The sequence below is a fragment of the Sander lucioperca genome, unplaced genomic scaffold (genome assembly GCF_008315115.2).
Source record: "Sander lucioperca isolate FBNREF2018 unplaced genomic scaffold, SLUC_FBN_1.2 Unpl_24, whole genome shotgun sequence".
Lineage (NCBI taxonomy): Eukaryota > Metazoa > Chordata > Actinopteri > Perciformes > Percidae > Sander > Sander lucioperca.
This window is the reverse complement of record NW_023396286.1, coordinates 1-17,500: the sequence shown is the minus strand read 5'-3', so window position 1 is coordinate 17,500 and position 17,500 is coordinate 1. Positions and strand designations below refer to the sequence as shown.

The 17,500-nt window shown below is 43.5% G+C and overlaps 1 pseudogene; it reads right to left on the bottom strand.

Annotated features, from left to right (window-relative positions):
- The window catches only part of LOC116060834, a 16,504-nt pseudogene extending 1,597 nt beyond the window's left edge, over positions 1–14,907 (bottom strand).
- Between the last annotated feature and the right edge of the window lie 2,593 nt (positions 14,908–17,500).

Sequence of the window (17,500 nt, the reverse complement as noted above, 5' to 3'; positions counted from 1 at the left end):
GTCTCTGTGTTGGCGTTCTAACCTCCGGTGGATTTGTGAGGACTATGGTTAACTGCTCCTCAGATCTCTGCAGGGTAAATCCAGACAGCTAGCTAGACTATCTGTCCCTCTGACTAAAATACTTCTGATCGTCCACATGTCCCCCCAGAACCAGTTCCTTCCTGAGACTATTAGCAGAGGCACGTGGCTCCGTCCGGAGCATAGCCCCGCCCACGATCATTCTGATTGGCTTAAAGAAATGTCAATCAACCAGAGCAGGTTGTTCTCCCATCCAGGAATGCTGAGAGGACTAGTCAGACCCTCCTCCACAGAGCTGTGGAGGAGGGTCTAGACATTGACTAGATTATATTGTATATTGAATTATGTTCATCAGTGAACTGTCACATTGTTCAGTGATCCTACGGGTCTGAAGCTCCACTCTGAGTGTTACCGTTCACACTCAGATGACCGTCATGAACTGACGACAGTCAACTCTTCTGGAACTGAAACCAGAGTTACATTTTCATATTATATATATATATATATATATATATATATATATATATATATATATATATATATATATATATATATATATATATATATTCGTACAGGAAGCTGAATAATGTAGGGATTTCTGTGAACTATCCACTGAGCTTTGGTCCTGCCTGTCCAGGTGTGTGTGTTACCTGCGGGCAGCTCTCTGAAGCGCAGGTACTCCATGGATCTGGTGGTGACCAGCGGTTTCTGAGGGTAGTACAACACGTGGGCCAGCGTGTCCATCCGAACGTGGAAGTTGGTGATGTAGACGCCATGGCCTGTTTCCCCATGGCAGACTGGTACGTGTTCCTGGGAGACTAGACCAAGAGTAGATCACTGAGTACGGTGTATTATAATATAATATAATGTAATATAATATATATAATAATAATATAAATATAATTAGCAGAGAGTTTCCCCATGGCAGACTGGTACGTGTTCTGGGAGACTAGAACAAGAGTAGATCACTGAGTACGGTGTCAACACCAAAATATTCTTCACAGGATGGGTTAGACAGTTAGCAGAAAGACAGACAGTTAGCAGAGAGTTAGACAGTAGCAGAGACATAGACAGTTAGCAGAGGAGATAGACAGTTAGCAGAGAGATAGACAGCAGAGAGTTAGACAGTTAGCAGAGAGTTAGACAGTTAGCAGAGCGTTAGACAGACAGGTAGCAGATAGGATGATAGAAGCACAGACTCCCAGGATCATGGATGGGTTATAATAATAATGATAATAATAATAATGATAATAATAATAATAATGATAATAATAATAATAATAATAATGATAATAATGATAATAATAATAATAATAATAATGATAATAATGATAATAATAATGATGATAATAATAATAATAATAATGATGATAATAATAATAATAATAATAATGATAATAATAATGATGATAATAATAATAATAATAATAATGATAATAATAATGATGATAATAATAATAATAATAATAATGATAATAATAATAATGATGATAATAATAATGATAATAATAATAATGATAATAATAATAATAATAATAATAATAATGATAATGATAATGATAATAATAATAATAATAATAATAATAATAATAATGATAATGATAATGATAATGATAATAATAATGATAATGATAATAATAATAATAATAATAATGATAATAATAATAATAATAATAATAATAATAATAATAATAATAATACCTGGTTGTGGTCGGGGAAGGGGATGATGGAAGCACAGACTCCCAGGATCATGGATGGGTGGATCTCACAGTGCGTGTAGGTGGAGCAGTAGGCCACGCCCTTCTCCTGGAGGTCGTCAGGCGTCATGGCCAGCATCACCGTCTCCTCCTCCAGAGTATCGATGTACTCAACCACGCCGCTCGCCACCAGATCCTGCCAGCTGACCACAGACACAACACACAGCGTTACTACTAGTATTACTACTAGTACCAGTACCAGTACTACTACTACTACTAGTACAGATACAGACAATCCTGCCAGCTGACCACAGACACAACACACAGCGTTACTACTAGTATTACTACTAGTACCAGTACCAGTACTACTACTACTACTAGTACAGATACAGACAATCCTGCCAGCTGACCACAGACACAACACACAGCGTTACTACTACTACTACTACTAGTACAGATACAGACGATCCTGCCAGCTGACCACAGACACAACAGACAAACTCTAAGGGCTGTATTTTAACGATCTGAAATGCGAGTATCAAAAGCCAAACGCAAGTAGCTTTGTGGGCGGATCTCGGGTGCTGTTGCTATGATACCGGCGGGATAAATGACTCTTGCGCCCGACGCAAATCTAAAATGGGTTGGTCTGAAGTAGCTACATTACTCATAGGGGTGGTTTGGGAGTAACGTGCAATAATGGCGGATTGCTACTATAATGGCGGATAGCTATTATAATGGTGGATAGCTATTATAATGGTGGATAGCTATTATAATGGTGGATAGCTATTATAATGGCGGATTGCTACTATAATGGCGGATAGCTATTATAATGGTGGATAGCTATTATAATGGTGGATAGCTATTATAATGGTGGATTGCTATTATAATGGCGGATTAGGCGCACACTCTCAATACATCCATGGGCGCACGCCAGGAGCGGTTCACAGCCGAGGAGACTGACATTTGCTATGATTTTTCTTTTTGACAAAATGTAAATAAAGAATGTCACAAAAAACATAATTTCGATGTTTTGGGCTCACTCTCACTGAATCACGAGGTTATGAATGCATGGTGATATGTTTGCAGTGTAGTCTAACATCAGACCGAGATGACCTCACTGTAGACGATGCAGCTCTTCTGTCTCTCCTCTCCCGTGCTGCTGCTGCTGGGGCATCGGCACATGCAGCTCAACATCACATCTCCTTAAGTCCTCTAATATTTCCTCATTTATGTCATCAACACATCAAGACTCATGGAAATGTTGTGTAAAACAAGGTCATATGTTTCCTTGTATTATGTATGTATGTATGTATAACTGCTGGGTCCGTGAGATGAGAGAAGCAAAGTGTATGCGCGGTGCACACTCTACATATGGCCAAGCATGCCCCTTAAAATAGCATCTGAATAACACGCAATGACTTTAGACTAGGTTTTTCCTGGTCTGTGGCGGAAATGTTTCTGAAACTGAATAATAGCACCAGGGAACGTTTGCGCCGGAACATGCCTCCTCTTTTCCTGAACCGCCCCGGGAGAGAGCAAGTTCATTCCCTAATTTACCGCCGTGAGTCTGTGGAGGGAAAAGTCGCTGTGTGTCGGGTGCAAAATAGGAATGATACATGCGTCAGTGTACAAAGTCAATTGCGCTGGGTGCACGATAGGACCCTAAAAGATCAACGGACAAAATCTACGGGAAGAATCATCAAAGTCTGCAGAAACAGTCAGCAAACTGCAGTTGTAACCTGCAGTTCTCCGTAGTTTCCCTGTAGTTCAGTAGTTTTTTCGTAGCTGTACCGGAGGTCTTACCTGTACTTGTACCTGTACTTGTACCGGAGGTCTTACCTGTACTTGTGCCGGAGGTCTTACCTGTACTTGTACCTGTACTTGTACCGGAGGTCTTACCTGTACTTGTGCCGGAGGTCTTACCTGTACTTGTACCTGTACTTGTGCCAGAGGTCTTACCTGTAGTTGTTGTACTCCCGCTCCTTCAGCTGGTCGATGTGTCGTCTCTTCAGCAGCAGTTTCTGTTTCTCTACGATCAGCAGCGGCCGGCAGATCCGTCCGGCGTCCGTGTAGATTCTGATCTCTCGCTCTCGGATGTCTCGGATCATCGACACCTAAAACATATTATATTATATATACGACGCTATATATCTTATTATTTATCTGTTTAAATATTAACATATATCTGTATAGAGGACACGGCTGGGGACATTTAATATCCTGTGCAGACCAAACGTCTCTCAGAACTTTCTGATGTCCCAAATCTGTCCTTCCATCACTTCCTGCTGAAGGCCTTCTTCTCTAAAACCACCCAATAAACAGTTTCCTTAAAATAATAAACAGCAGCTGGCTACAGCGACAGATGGTCCCACCAAGAGCCAGGTTCTGCCCGAGGTTTCGCCCTAAAGCAAGGTTTTCCTCACCACGGTTGCACCAAACGCTTGCTCGAGGGAAATTCTTGTCTCTATGAATGATAGAGTGTGGTCTAGACCTACGTTGTGTCTCTATGAATGATAGAGTGTGGTCTAGGCCTACTCCTAAGTGTCCTGACTAACTCCTGATCTGATACTGGTACTTTAAGAAGTAAAATAAGAAACATATCAGTCTGTTATGAGATAATCTGTAATGATGAGCGTTTGGTTACCTCGGAGACGATGATGTCCATCTGTCTGCGGAGCTTCCTCAGCGTGTTCATCAGCTGTTCGGGATCTTTGTGGATTCCCACCCAGCAGCCGTTCACAAAGATCTTAGTGGCACTGAAACATGTAAACACAAAGATCTTAGTGTCTGAAACATATAAACACAAAGATCTTAGTGTCTGAAACATGTAAACACAAAGATCTTAGTGTCTGAAACATATAAACACAAAGATCTTAGTGTCTGAAACATATAAACACAAAGATCTTAGTGTCTGAAACATGTAAACACAAAGATCTTAGTGTCTGAAAACATGTAAACACAAAGATCTAGTGTCTGAAACATGTAAACACAAAGATCTTAGTGTCTGAAACATATAAACACAAAGATCTTAGTGTCTGAAACATGTAAACACAAGATCTTAGTGTCTGAAACATAAACACAAAGATCTTAGTGTCTGAAACATGTAAACACAAAGATCTTAGTGTCTGAAACATGTAAACACAAAGATCTTAGTGTCTGAAACATGTAAACACAAAGATCTTAGTGTCTGAAACATATAAACACAAAGATCTTAGTGTCTGAAACATAAACACAAAGATCTTAGTGTCTGAAACATAAACACAAAGATATTAGTGTCTGAAACATAAACACAAAGATATTAGTGTCTGAAACATATAAACACAAAGATATTAGTGTCTGAAACATATAAACACAAAGATCTTAGTGTCTGAAACATAAACACAAAGATATTAGTGTCTGAAACATATAAACACAAAGATATTAGTGTCTGAAACATAAACACAAACAGAGAAACTAAATGCTGAGACTGTGATATGTATTTAAAGCAGCGACTGACTCTGCGATGGCGGCCGGAGAGATCTCCTCCAGGTTCTCCATGCTCCACTCCTCCAGGAACTCCAGGATGGGAGACGGCTGCGAGCCGACGGAGATGTAGGCCATGAGGGCCAAGTTCTTCACCAGACCTACAGCGTGGCCCTGGAACACAGAAACACAGGAATATACATCAATATACACCTACAAATATACATGTATATGTATAGACATTAGAGGTGTGCATATTCACTGATCTCCCGATTTGATTATGATTATCAGGTCTTCGATTCGATATCTCGATGCATCAAATCGTGTTTCTATTAAAGCCATAGAGGATATTTAATCATAGCTTTTCAAGCTTCAACAACAAAACATTCTGCAGAGCTCTAATACTAAATAAACTGGATACATAAAACTACAGCACTGAGCACATGGCACTTCCTGAATGTGCAAAACATCCCAGAATATGTAAACAGAAATGTTGTTAGGCCTACATTAAATTAAACAGAAATAATGGATTATGTCCTGGCCGATATTGATGCAGCATCGTCCATGTCCACGATTCAATGCATCGATTATTTGATTAATTTCAACACCTCTAATAGACATATACAGTATGTACGTACTGTGTGTGTGTATATATATATATATATATATATATATACATATATTATTAGGGCGGGACTCGATTAAAAAAATAATCTAATTAATAGAGGCTTTGTAATTAATTAATCGAAATTAATCTCATTTTAATCGGTCGGGCTAACGTCCACGCTAACTCCTATGTGTTTTGCGTTGAGGTGATATTTGAGGCTCGATGTGCTGCGGTGATTCCTTGTTGCATAGCTTGAACACAACCATGCTCTTGTCGACGCTTCCATCCTTTCGTTTTTAAAACAAAATTTCCCATCCACGGGGCCAAGCAAAGCGGTCTCGTCAGCTTCTTCGTTCATGTTCACTGTGGTTTGTTGTTGTCGGAGGTCAAGAACGCTAGTTGGTGCTCCAGTATAATCGGTCCGTCGAAACTATTCATGAAAAACGTTCCGCGGTGCAAAAATAAGTGTGGTTAAAATTATGTTATTTATTTTTTGCGTAATTAATTAACGCGTTAAAGTCCCGTAATTAATTAATCTTAATTAACGCGTTAAAGTCCCGGCCCTAATAATATATATATATATATACACGTCTATGAGCTCTCCTCCAAGCAAGCTGCGACAACTAACAACCACCATTTTGTTGTGTCCCAATCAAATGACCAAGGCAAACGATCAATAGCCTTTCTATCTGTTTTAGTTCTGTGATCTGTAGAAGGAATATGGAAACCATTTTGACTGGTTTTAGTTCTGTGTTTTACCTCTGGCGTCTCGGCAGGACACACCATCCCCCACAGCGTGTTGTGCAGCTGTCGCGGTTTGGCCAGCTTCCCGTCTCTGCCGATAGGAGAGTTTACTCGCCGGAGGTGAGACAGAGTGGAGGCGAAGGTCAGGCGGTTCAGCACCTGCAGGAAGGAGAAACCAAACCGTTTGGTTATGTTGTTAATGAAGATGTTTGGTGATGTGTTCTGGGTGATGTGTTTTGGCTGATGTGTTCTGGCTGATGTGTTCTGGGTGATGTGTTCTGGCTGATGTGTTCTGGCTGATGTGTTCTGGCTGATGTGTTCTGGCTGATGTGTTTTGGCTGATGTGTTCTGGCTGATGTGTTTTGGCTGATGTGTTGTGGCTGATGTGTTGTGGCTGATGTGTTTTGGCTGATGTGTTTTGGCTGATGTTTTCTGGGTGATGTGTTCTGGGTGATGTGTTTTAGGTGATGTGTTTTGGCTGATGTGTTCTGGCTGATGTGTTTTGGCTGATGTGTTTTGGCTGATGTGTTCTGGCTGATGTGTTCTGGCTGATGTGTTCTGGGTGATGTGTTGTGGGTGATGTGTTGTGGCTGATGTGTTTTGGCTGATGTGTTGTGGCTGATGTGTTTTGGCTGATGTGTTGTGGCTGATGTGTTGTGGCTGATGTGTTCTGGCTGATGTGTTTTGGCTGATGTGTTCTGGCTGATGTGTTCTGGGTGATGTGTTGTGGCTGATGTGTTCTGGGTGATGTGTTTTGGCTGATGTGTTGTGGCTGATGTGTTTTGGCTGATGTGTTGTGGCTGATGTGTTTTGGCTGATGTGTTCTGGCTGATGTGTTCTGGCTGATGTGTTTTGGCTGATGTGTTTTGGCTGATGTGTTTTGGCTGATGTTTTCTGGGTGATGTGTTCTGGGTGATGTGTTCTGGGTGATGTGTTGTGGCTGATGTGTTCTGGGTGATGTGTTTTGGCTGATGTGTTGTGGCTGATGTGTTTTAGGTGATGTGTTGTGGCTGATGTGTTTTAGGTGATGTGTTTTGGCTGATGTGTTGTGGCTGATGTGTTTTGGGTGATGTGTTTTGGCTGATGTGTGACCTGGGAGACGCCAGCGCGGGCCTGGTGAGCCTTCTTCACGTCGCCCCAGTTCCCAGTGGCCAGCGAGTACTTCAGCCCGTCAGAGATGATTCGGGTTTTGATGGCGAGCTCCAGATTGAAGTCTTTCCCTCGGTCGATGAACTTCTGAGCGTAGATCCTGATCTCCTTCAGGAGGTTCTTAAACATCCTGAAAGTTTATCATCCGCTTTATTTCACATATTAACGTGTATAAAAGTAGTGTTTATGTTTTCTGAGTGTTAAAGTTATAGTTGTAAGAAGAAGCCCACCCCCTGAACAGGAAGGCCAATAGGGGCCCGGCCAGGTCCAGTCTCTTGTTGCCGTAGTGATCTCTGTCATCCAGCTCTCTTCTGCCGAGAGCGGCGAGCAGCAACCTGTGGACCATGTACCTGAAAACACACACACAATACACACTGTTACACACACACACACAGACCTGTGGACCATGTACCTGAAAACACACACAGTACACACTGTTACACACAATACAGACCGTTACACATACAGTACAATTAAGAGTTGCATTTTCCCTGATTCATTTCTGGGTTCTCCTTCTCCATAAACAGGAAATCAAGGAGAGGCTGTGTGTGTGTGTGTGTGTGTGTGTGTGTGTGTGTGTGTGTGTGTGGGTGTGTGTAGTATGTGTGTGTAGCGTGTAGTATGTGTAGTGTGTAGTATAGTGTGTCTCTCACCCTAAGAAATAGGCCTTCTTGGTCTCACAGAAGTCGCTGACTCCGACGTGTGGCAGCATTTCTTTAGTGTGTAGTGTGTGTGTATAGTGTGTAGTATGTGTAGTATGTGTGTAGTATATATATGTGTGTGTAGTATGTAGTGTGTAGTATATAGTGTGTGTAGTGTGTAGTATGTGTGTAGTATATGTGTGTAGTATGTGTGTAGTATATATGTGTAGTGTGTAGTATGCAGTGTGTAGTATGTGTGTAGTATATGTGTGTGTAGTATGTAGTGTGTGTGTGTGTAGTATGTGTGTAGTATATATGTGTAGTGTGTAGTATGCAGTGTGTAGTATGTGTGTAGTATATGTGTGTGTAGTATGTAGTGTGTGTGTGTGTAGTATGTGTGTAGTATATATGTGTGTGTAGTATGTAGTGTATGTGTGTAGTATGTAGTGTGTAGTATGTGTGTAGTATGTGTGTAGTATATGTGTGTGTAGCGTGTAGTATGTGTAGTATGTGTGTAGTATATATATGTGTGTAGTGTGTAGTATGTGTGTAGTGTGTAGTATGTAGTATGTGTGTAGTATATATGTGTGTGTAGTATGTAGTGTGTGTGTGTAGTGTGTAGTATGTAGTGTGTGTGTGTAGTGTGTAGTATGTGTGTAGTATAGATGTGTGTGTAGCGTGTAGTATGTGTAGTGTGTAGTATAGTGTGTCTCTCACCCTAAGAAATAGGCCTTCTTGGTCTCACTGAAGTCGCTGACTCCGACGTGTGTAGTATATATGTGTGTGTAGTATGTAGTGTGTGTGTGTAGTGTGTAGTATGTAGTGTAGTATATATGTGTAGTGTAGTATGTAGTGTGTAGTATGTAGTGTGTAGTATATAGTGTGTGTAGTATGTAGTGTGTGTGTGTAGTGTGTAGTGTGTAGTATGTAGTGTGTGTGTGTAGTGTGTAGTGTGTAGTGTGTAGTGTGTAGTATAGTGTGTCTCTCACCCTAAGAAATAGGCCTTCTTGGTCTCACAGAAGTCGCTGACTCCGACGTGTGGCAGCATTTCTTTCTGCAGGACTTCTTTGGCGTATTTGATCCGGCGCTCCTTGGTCACGCGGGCTTGGCTCCTCGGGAGCCGATGAAGTTCAGCGCCACGTTCTGCTCCTGGATCACAAACGCCTCGTCCAGAGACGGCTTCACCTGAAACACAGCGGTGACATCACGGTGACATCACGGCCCAGGGGGCGGGGCTAACAACCACTCATCAATAACTGAGAATCAGACTTGGTACACGATACTTTAGATCACACACAGTTATTAAGTTGTCTGTTTTGTGTGACCTCGAAGACGAATCTTCAGACTTTCTGTTATGAACTATTGAAGATATATAACTATGTGTGTGTACTGTTGGTATGTAGTACGTTTGTTGTTATGTAGTATGAAGGTACTGGGTGTGTAATATTCTAGTGAATGAGTAGTATCTCGTGTGTATGTTGTCATGTAGTATAAATGTACTAGGTGTGTGTAGTAAGAGACGTAACGGACCATCTCCATCATCTCGGGGTCGTCGAAGTCGTAGATGATGTGCTCCAGGATGTCTCTGTCGGACACGAAGCCCAGCGCTCTGAACACGATGATGATGGGCACTTCCTGTCGGATGTACGGCAGCGTGGACACGATCCTCTGACCGATGGCGCTCTTCTTCACGCCCTGGGAGACGACCACAGTCAGAATCATCATTAAAGGACAGTTCCAGAGCACAATGCTAATGCTAGCTTTAAACAAGCTACCGCTGACCGGTAGTTAGCTGCTAACGCTAGCTTTAAACAAGCTACCGCTGACCGGTAGTTAGCTGCTAACGCTAGCTTTAAACAAGCTACCGCTGACCGGTAGTTAGCTGCTAACGCTAGCTTTCGGGGCAGATGGTAAATCTGTATTTGTCTCACCACACTTCCACGGTAGCATCATGAGGTCCCTACATGCTAACCCTAGCACTGAGAACTTTGGAAGTGTACAGACAGATTATTAAACAGATGGATTATAAAGACAGTAGCGTTCATGTTTACATGCAGCCACCATCTTAGAAAACAGCCCCTACCAGTCGAACCACGAACGCCGTGTTTGAGCTCTGTTACTGGCTACTGGCTGCACGCCGTTCATAGCTACAATACATCCTCTCGGAGTTACTCGTAGCTAGAATGCATCCTCTCTGAGTTACGCGTAGCTAGAATGCATCCTCTCGGAGTTACTCGTAGCTAGAATGCATCCTCTCGGAGTTACTCGTAGCTAGAATGCATCCTCTCGGAGTTACGCGTAGCTAGAATGCATCCTCTCTGAGTTACGCGTAGCTAGAATGCATCCTCTCGGAGTTACGCGTAGCTAGAATGCATCCTCTGTGAGTTATGCGTAGCTAGAATGCATCCTCTCTGAGTTACTCATAGCTAGAATACATCCTCTCTGGGTTACTCGTAGCTAGGATACGTAGCTTCTTCCCCGCGGTGAGACAGAAAGCGTCTCAGCCCCAGATGGACTAAGATGTAAATTAAGTACTGACCTGCCCCCCCCGGGCCATCATGCTGACCCAGATGGTGCTGGTAGGACGGGACGAGTTCTCCAAACAGGACCGGCACTCGCCTGTGTACGCGTACTTCGAGTCCTTCTTGGCAAACACGTAGACCGTGTTGGTGGCCATCTTCTCCTGAGCTATCAGAACCTGGGAAAGAAAGCCACGCTGGTCAAATACTGAGGTACACACACCACACAACACACACACACACACAACACACACACACACACACAGAGACACACACACACGATGATGTCAGCGGGGCGTGATGATGTCACAGCGTACCTTCTCGGAGCCGTTGATGATGAAGTAGCCGCCGGGGTCGAGCGGACACTCGTTGAGCTCACACAGGTCTCTGTCCGTCAGGCCGCTCAGCAGACAGTAGGTGGAGCGAAGCATGATGGGAATCTTCCCGATGAACGTCTTCTGGTGCTGTGTCTGCAGCTGGTCCTCGCCCTCCTTTATGATCGTCTTGGTGATGTCCACGTACAGCGGCGCCGAGTACCTGTGAGGGTGGGCAGGGGCGGGGGTCAGAGGTCACCCTGACTCAAAGGGTCGCGGGTACAGGCCGCTGAGATCAGCTGACAGGAAACGAGACTTACGTGAGGTTCGTAGCCGGGCTTCGTTGGGCATCATGGGAGACGGCGCTCCGTCTCTCTCCCAGTGGGTCGGCTTGGACAGGTAGATCTGCTCGAACTTCAGCAGGTAACGGGGCTGGAACAGGAAGCACACTGAGGTCACGCTGAGGTCATACTGATAACACGCTGAGGTCATACTGATGGGGGGTGTCCACCCCCCCCTCTTACGGCTCCTCCACCTCTCCAGATGTTGCCCCCCCTCTACTGGCTCCTCCACCTCTCCAGATGTTACCCCCCCCTCTTACTGGCTCCTCCACCTCTCCAGATGTTACCCCCCCCTCGTACTGGCTCCTCCACCTCTCCAGATGTTGCTCTTACTGGCTCCTCCACCTCTCCAGATGTTACCCCCCCCTCTTACTGGCTCCTCCACCTCTCCAGATGTTACCCCCCCCTCTTACCGGCTCCTCCACCTCTCCAGATGTGTGCTGGGCCTCAGCTGCAGGTCGATCGGCGGAGCGTCTTCTACGATCTCTGGACCGACATCTGGATGAATCATCGAAGGAGTCCAGCTGCTGGCGCACCAGCCCCTTCTCGTCAAAATAAGAGCTGAAACACAGAGAGACCGTCAAAATAAGAGCTGAAACAGAGAGAGGAACCCGTCAAAATAAGAGCTGAAACACAGAGAGGAAACCATCAAAATAAGAGCTGAAACACAGAGAGGAACCGTTAAAATAAGAGCTGAAACAGAGAGAGGAAACCATCAAAATAAGAGCTGAAACAGAGAGAGAGAACTCGTTAAAATAAGAGCTGCAAACAGAGGTCCTCATTTAAGAAATGTGCGTACGACCTAAAACAGGCGCAGGACGGGCGTACGCCGATTCCTACGCAAAGCTCGGCATTTATCAATTTGAACGTGAGCGTAGGCTGCGATAACAATCTCACGTCTGGTCTGAACTTGTGTACACATGTTTTGGAGTCAGTGTGGACTTGCGGTGCTATATACTATACTATACACGGCAGAAAAAGTCTGCAGCATAGTTTAGCCTGTGGGGTTCTCCTCACAGCTGTTGCCTGGCTCTGACTCATGAAAACACGAGTAAAATGAAAGACACTGCATAAACTCCGCTACGGTGGGTTTATTTAAATATAGGTACACCATGTAGGCCTAAGAGATTGCAGTATAAGCCTATATTACTATAGGACTATAGCATACATATGTCAAGGATGTATAAATTAAATAAACTTCAGCTGGAGTCTGATTACTACTACAACACTGTTGACTGCATCAGTGATCTCTTTCAATCAGCATTCTTTCTCCAGCCTTTAATACCAGCTCTCAGGCTGCCGAATAGTGAACCTGAGATATCAGCTGGTTTCTCTCCACCTCTGAGAAGAGCCGCTTCTCAGCCGGATTACGTCTCGCCATGTCGTAAACTGTAGGGGCGAGGCCTCAAAACCCAGAATATATTGGGACGTGATATTTAAATTACGATGGTTTCCAGCCGCTGCATTTATCAACGTACGACCATTCTTACGCTCTGATTGGTGCGATACGAACGCTTCATGAATCACACATGGAGTCTGTCGTCAGATGATGTCTGCGCTGGTTTCTAGTCAGGTTGATAAATGAGGGCCAGAGAGAGAACCCGTCAAAATAAGAGCTGGAAACAGAGAGAGAACCCGTCAAAATAAGAGCTTATTTCCTCCCCAGGTTACCTGATGACGATCCAGCACGCTTCCTGCCACAGATCTGGAGTGATCTCATCATCGTCCTCTTCATACTGAGGATCTAATACACACACACACACACACACACACATAGAGAGACACACACACACACACACACACACACACACATAGAGAGACACACACACACACATAGAGAGACACACACACACACACACACACACATAGAGAGACACACACACACACACACACACACACACACACACACACACACACACACACACACATAGAGAGACACACACACACACACACACACACACACATAGAGAGACACAACACACACACACACACACATAGAGAGACACACACACACACACACACACACACACACACATAGAGAGACACACACACACACACAGAGAGACACACACACACACACACACACACACAACACACATAGAGAGACACACACACACACACACACACACATAGAGAGACACACACACACACACACACACACACACACACACACACACACACAACACACGCATAGAGAGACACACACACACACACACACACACAGAGAGACACACACACACACACACATAGAGAGACACACACACACACACACACACACATAGAGAGACACACACACACACACACACACACACACACACACATAGAGAGACACACACACACACACACACACACACATAGAGAGACACACACACACACACACACACACACACACACACACACACACACGCATAGAGAGACACACACACACACACACACACACACACAGAGAGACACACACACACACATAGAGAGACACACACACACACACACACACACACACACACACACACACACACACACACAGGTTACGTCATCAGTGGAGGTGTAACGGGACATAATGAATCAGATCTGTGTTCCTGAACTCTTTGTGATTTGAGGATATAAATGTTACATAAGTTAATATAAGTTAATATGTGATGGAGAATATGAGATAGTTCTGTAGTTAGGACTGATCTGATGGAGAATATAAGATAATATAAGATAATATGAGATAATATAAGTTAATATAAATGTTATATAAGTTAATATCAGTTAATATAACATAAGATAATACAAGTAATATCAGTAATATAAGATAATACAGTAATATCAGTTAATATAAGATAATATAAGTTAATATAAGTTAATATGTGATGAGAATATAAGATAATATGAGATAATATCAGTTAATATAAGATAATATCAGTTAATATGTGATGAGAATATAAGATAATGAGATAATATGAGATAATATAAGATAATATAAGTGTTAATATGTGATAGCTCTGTAGTTAGGACTGATCTGTTGATCGACGTGACGCGGAGTACTGCTGTGTACTACTTATACTACTTATTGTACTTGTTCTAATGAATACTTTACTCAGTCAGGTATCCGAGTATTTCTCCCTCTCCAAACCCAACCAGCTGGACTTTAGTTACTGAACAGCAGCCTCTGTTAGCCGTTAGCTGTTAGCATGTTAGCTGTTAGCAGTAACAAAGCACAGAGCAGATAGCATCCTCTGCTAGCTGTTAGCATAGTTACCTCCTGTTTAGAAGAAGGTCATTAAGGTTAGCATGCAGCTAAGCTAAAGGCTCCGCTCACCTTCGTCCTGGTCGTACATCTTTTATTCTCTTAAATCCCCAAAAAACTCCTCAAACTAACTCCGACAGGAGGACGTTCTGCACAACACAACAGCGCGCCCCGGAAACACATGTCACTTCCGCTCTGCTTCTCTCTGATCAAGAGAATGAGATGACGCAGAGATGACGCAGTGCTGCCCCCATCTGGCGGACTGAGACATGCAGCGCCACAGGAACCGTTAAACTGGGTATAACCGGTCTAAACTGGTCTAAACTGGGTCATATCATATATATATATATATATAGTTCAGACCCAAACATCTCCAGATCGTCTTTCAGCCGACTCTGATCTCCAGATCTGGAGGTTCAGACATCCACCTGTCTCACAACTACACTGTCTCACAACTACATGTCTCACAAACTTCACTGTTCACAACTTCACTATCTCACAACTACACTGTCTCACAACTTCACTGTCTCACAACTACACTGTCTCACACTACACTGTCTCACAACTTCACTGTCTCACAACTACACTGTTCACAACTTCACTGTCTCACAACTACACGTCTCACACACTACACTGTCTCAAACTCACTGTCTCACAACTACACTGTCTCACAACTTCACTGTCTCACAAACGTCACTGTCTCACAACACACTGTCTCACAACTTCACTGTCTCACAAACTACACTGTTCACACTACACTGTCTCACAACTTCACTGTCTCACAACTACACTGTCTCACAACTCACTGTCTCACAACTAACTGTCTCACAACTACACTGTCTCACAACTTCACTGTCTCACAACTACACTGTCTCACAACTACACTGTCTCTCTCTCAACTTCACTGTCTCTCTCTCAAACTTCACGCTCACAACTACACTGTCTCACAACTTCACTGTCTCACAACTTCACTGTCTCTCAACTTCACTGTCTCTCAACTACACTGTCTCACAAACTACACTGTCTCTCTCTCAACTTCACTGTCTCACAACTTCAGTGTCTCTCTCTCAACTTCACTGTCTCACAACTTCACTGTCTCACAACTACACTGTCTCTCTCAACTTCACTGTCTCTCTCTCAACTTCACTGTCTCACAACTCACTGTCTCTCTCTCAACTCCTGTCTCACAACTTCACGTCTCTCTCTCAACTTCACTGTCTCACAACTTCACTGTCTCTCTACAACTTCACTGTCTCACAACTGTCTATCAACTTCACGTCTCCTCTCAACTTCACTGTCTCTCTCTCACACTTCACTGTCTCACAAACCTTCACTTCTCTCTCTCAACTTCACTGTCTCACAACTTCACTGTCTCTCTCTCAACTTCACTGTCTCACAACTTCACTGTCTCTCAACTTCACTGTCTCTCTCTCAACTTCACTGTCTCTCTCTCAACTTCACTGTCTCACAACTTCACTATCTCACCAAAAACTCACACTGTCTCTCTCACAACTCACTGTCTCTCTCTCAACTTCACTGTCTCACAACTCACTGTCTCTCTCTCAACTTCACTGTCTCAACACACTTCACTGTCTCTCTCTCAAACTCAATGTCTCACAACTTCACTGTCTCACAACTTCACTGTCTCTCAACTCACTGTCTCACAACTCACTGTCTCACAACTTCACTGTCTCTCTCACAACTTCACTGTCTCTCTCTCAACTTCACTGTCTCTCTCACAACTTCACTGTCTATCAAACTTCACGGCTCTCTCTCAACTTCACTGTTCTCTCACAACTTCATGTCCTCAACTAACTGTTCACAACTTCACTGTCTCTCTCACAACTTCACTGTCTCTCTCCAACTTCACGTCTCTCAACTTCACTGTCTCACAACTTCACTGTTTCACAACTTCACTGTCTCCAACTCACTGTCTCACAACTTCACTGTCTCTCTCACAACTTCACTGTCTCTCTCTCAACTTCACTGTCTCTCTCTCAACTTCACTGTTCACAACTCACTGTCTCTCTCTCAACTCACTGTCACACAACTTCACTCTCTCTCAACTTCACTGTCTCTCTCCAACTTCACTGTCTCACAACTTCACTGTCTCTCAACCTCACTGTCTCTCTCAAACTTCACTATCTCACAACTTCACTGTCTCACAACTACACTGTCTCTCTCTCTCAATTCACGTTCTCTCTCAACTTCACGTCTCCAACTTCACTGTCTCTCTTCAACTCACTGCTCACAACTTCACTGGTCACAACTCACTGTTCTCTCTCAACTTCACTGTCTAACAACTTCACTGTCTCACAACTTCACTGTCTCACAACTACACTGTCTCTCTCTCTCAACTTCACTGTCTCTCTCTCAACTTCACTGTCTCACAACTTCACTGTCTCTCTTCAACTCCACGTCTCACAACTTCACTGGTCTCTCTCAACTCACTGTATCAAAACTTCACTGTCTCAAACTTCACTGTCTCTCTCACAACTTCACTGTCTCTCTCTCAACTTCACTGTCTCTCTCACAACTTCACTGTCTCTCTCACAACTTCACTGTCTCTCTCACAACTCACTGTCTCTCTCAACTTCACTGTCTCTCTCACAACTTCACTGTCCTCTTCAACTTCACTGTTCTCTCTCACTTCACTGTCTATCACACTTCACTGTCATCACAACTCACTGTCTCAACAACTTCACGTCTCAAACTTCACTGTCTCTCTCAACTTCACTGTCTCTAACTTCACTGTCTCTCTCTCACTTCACTGTCTCTC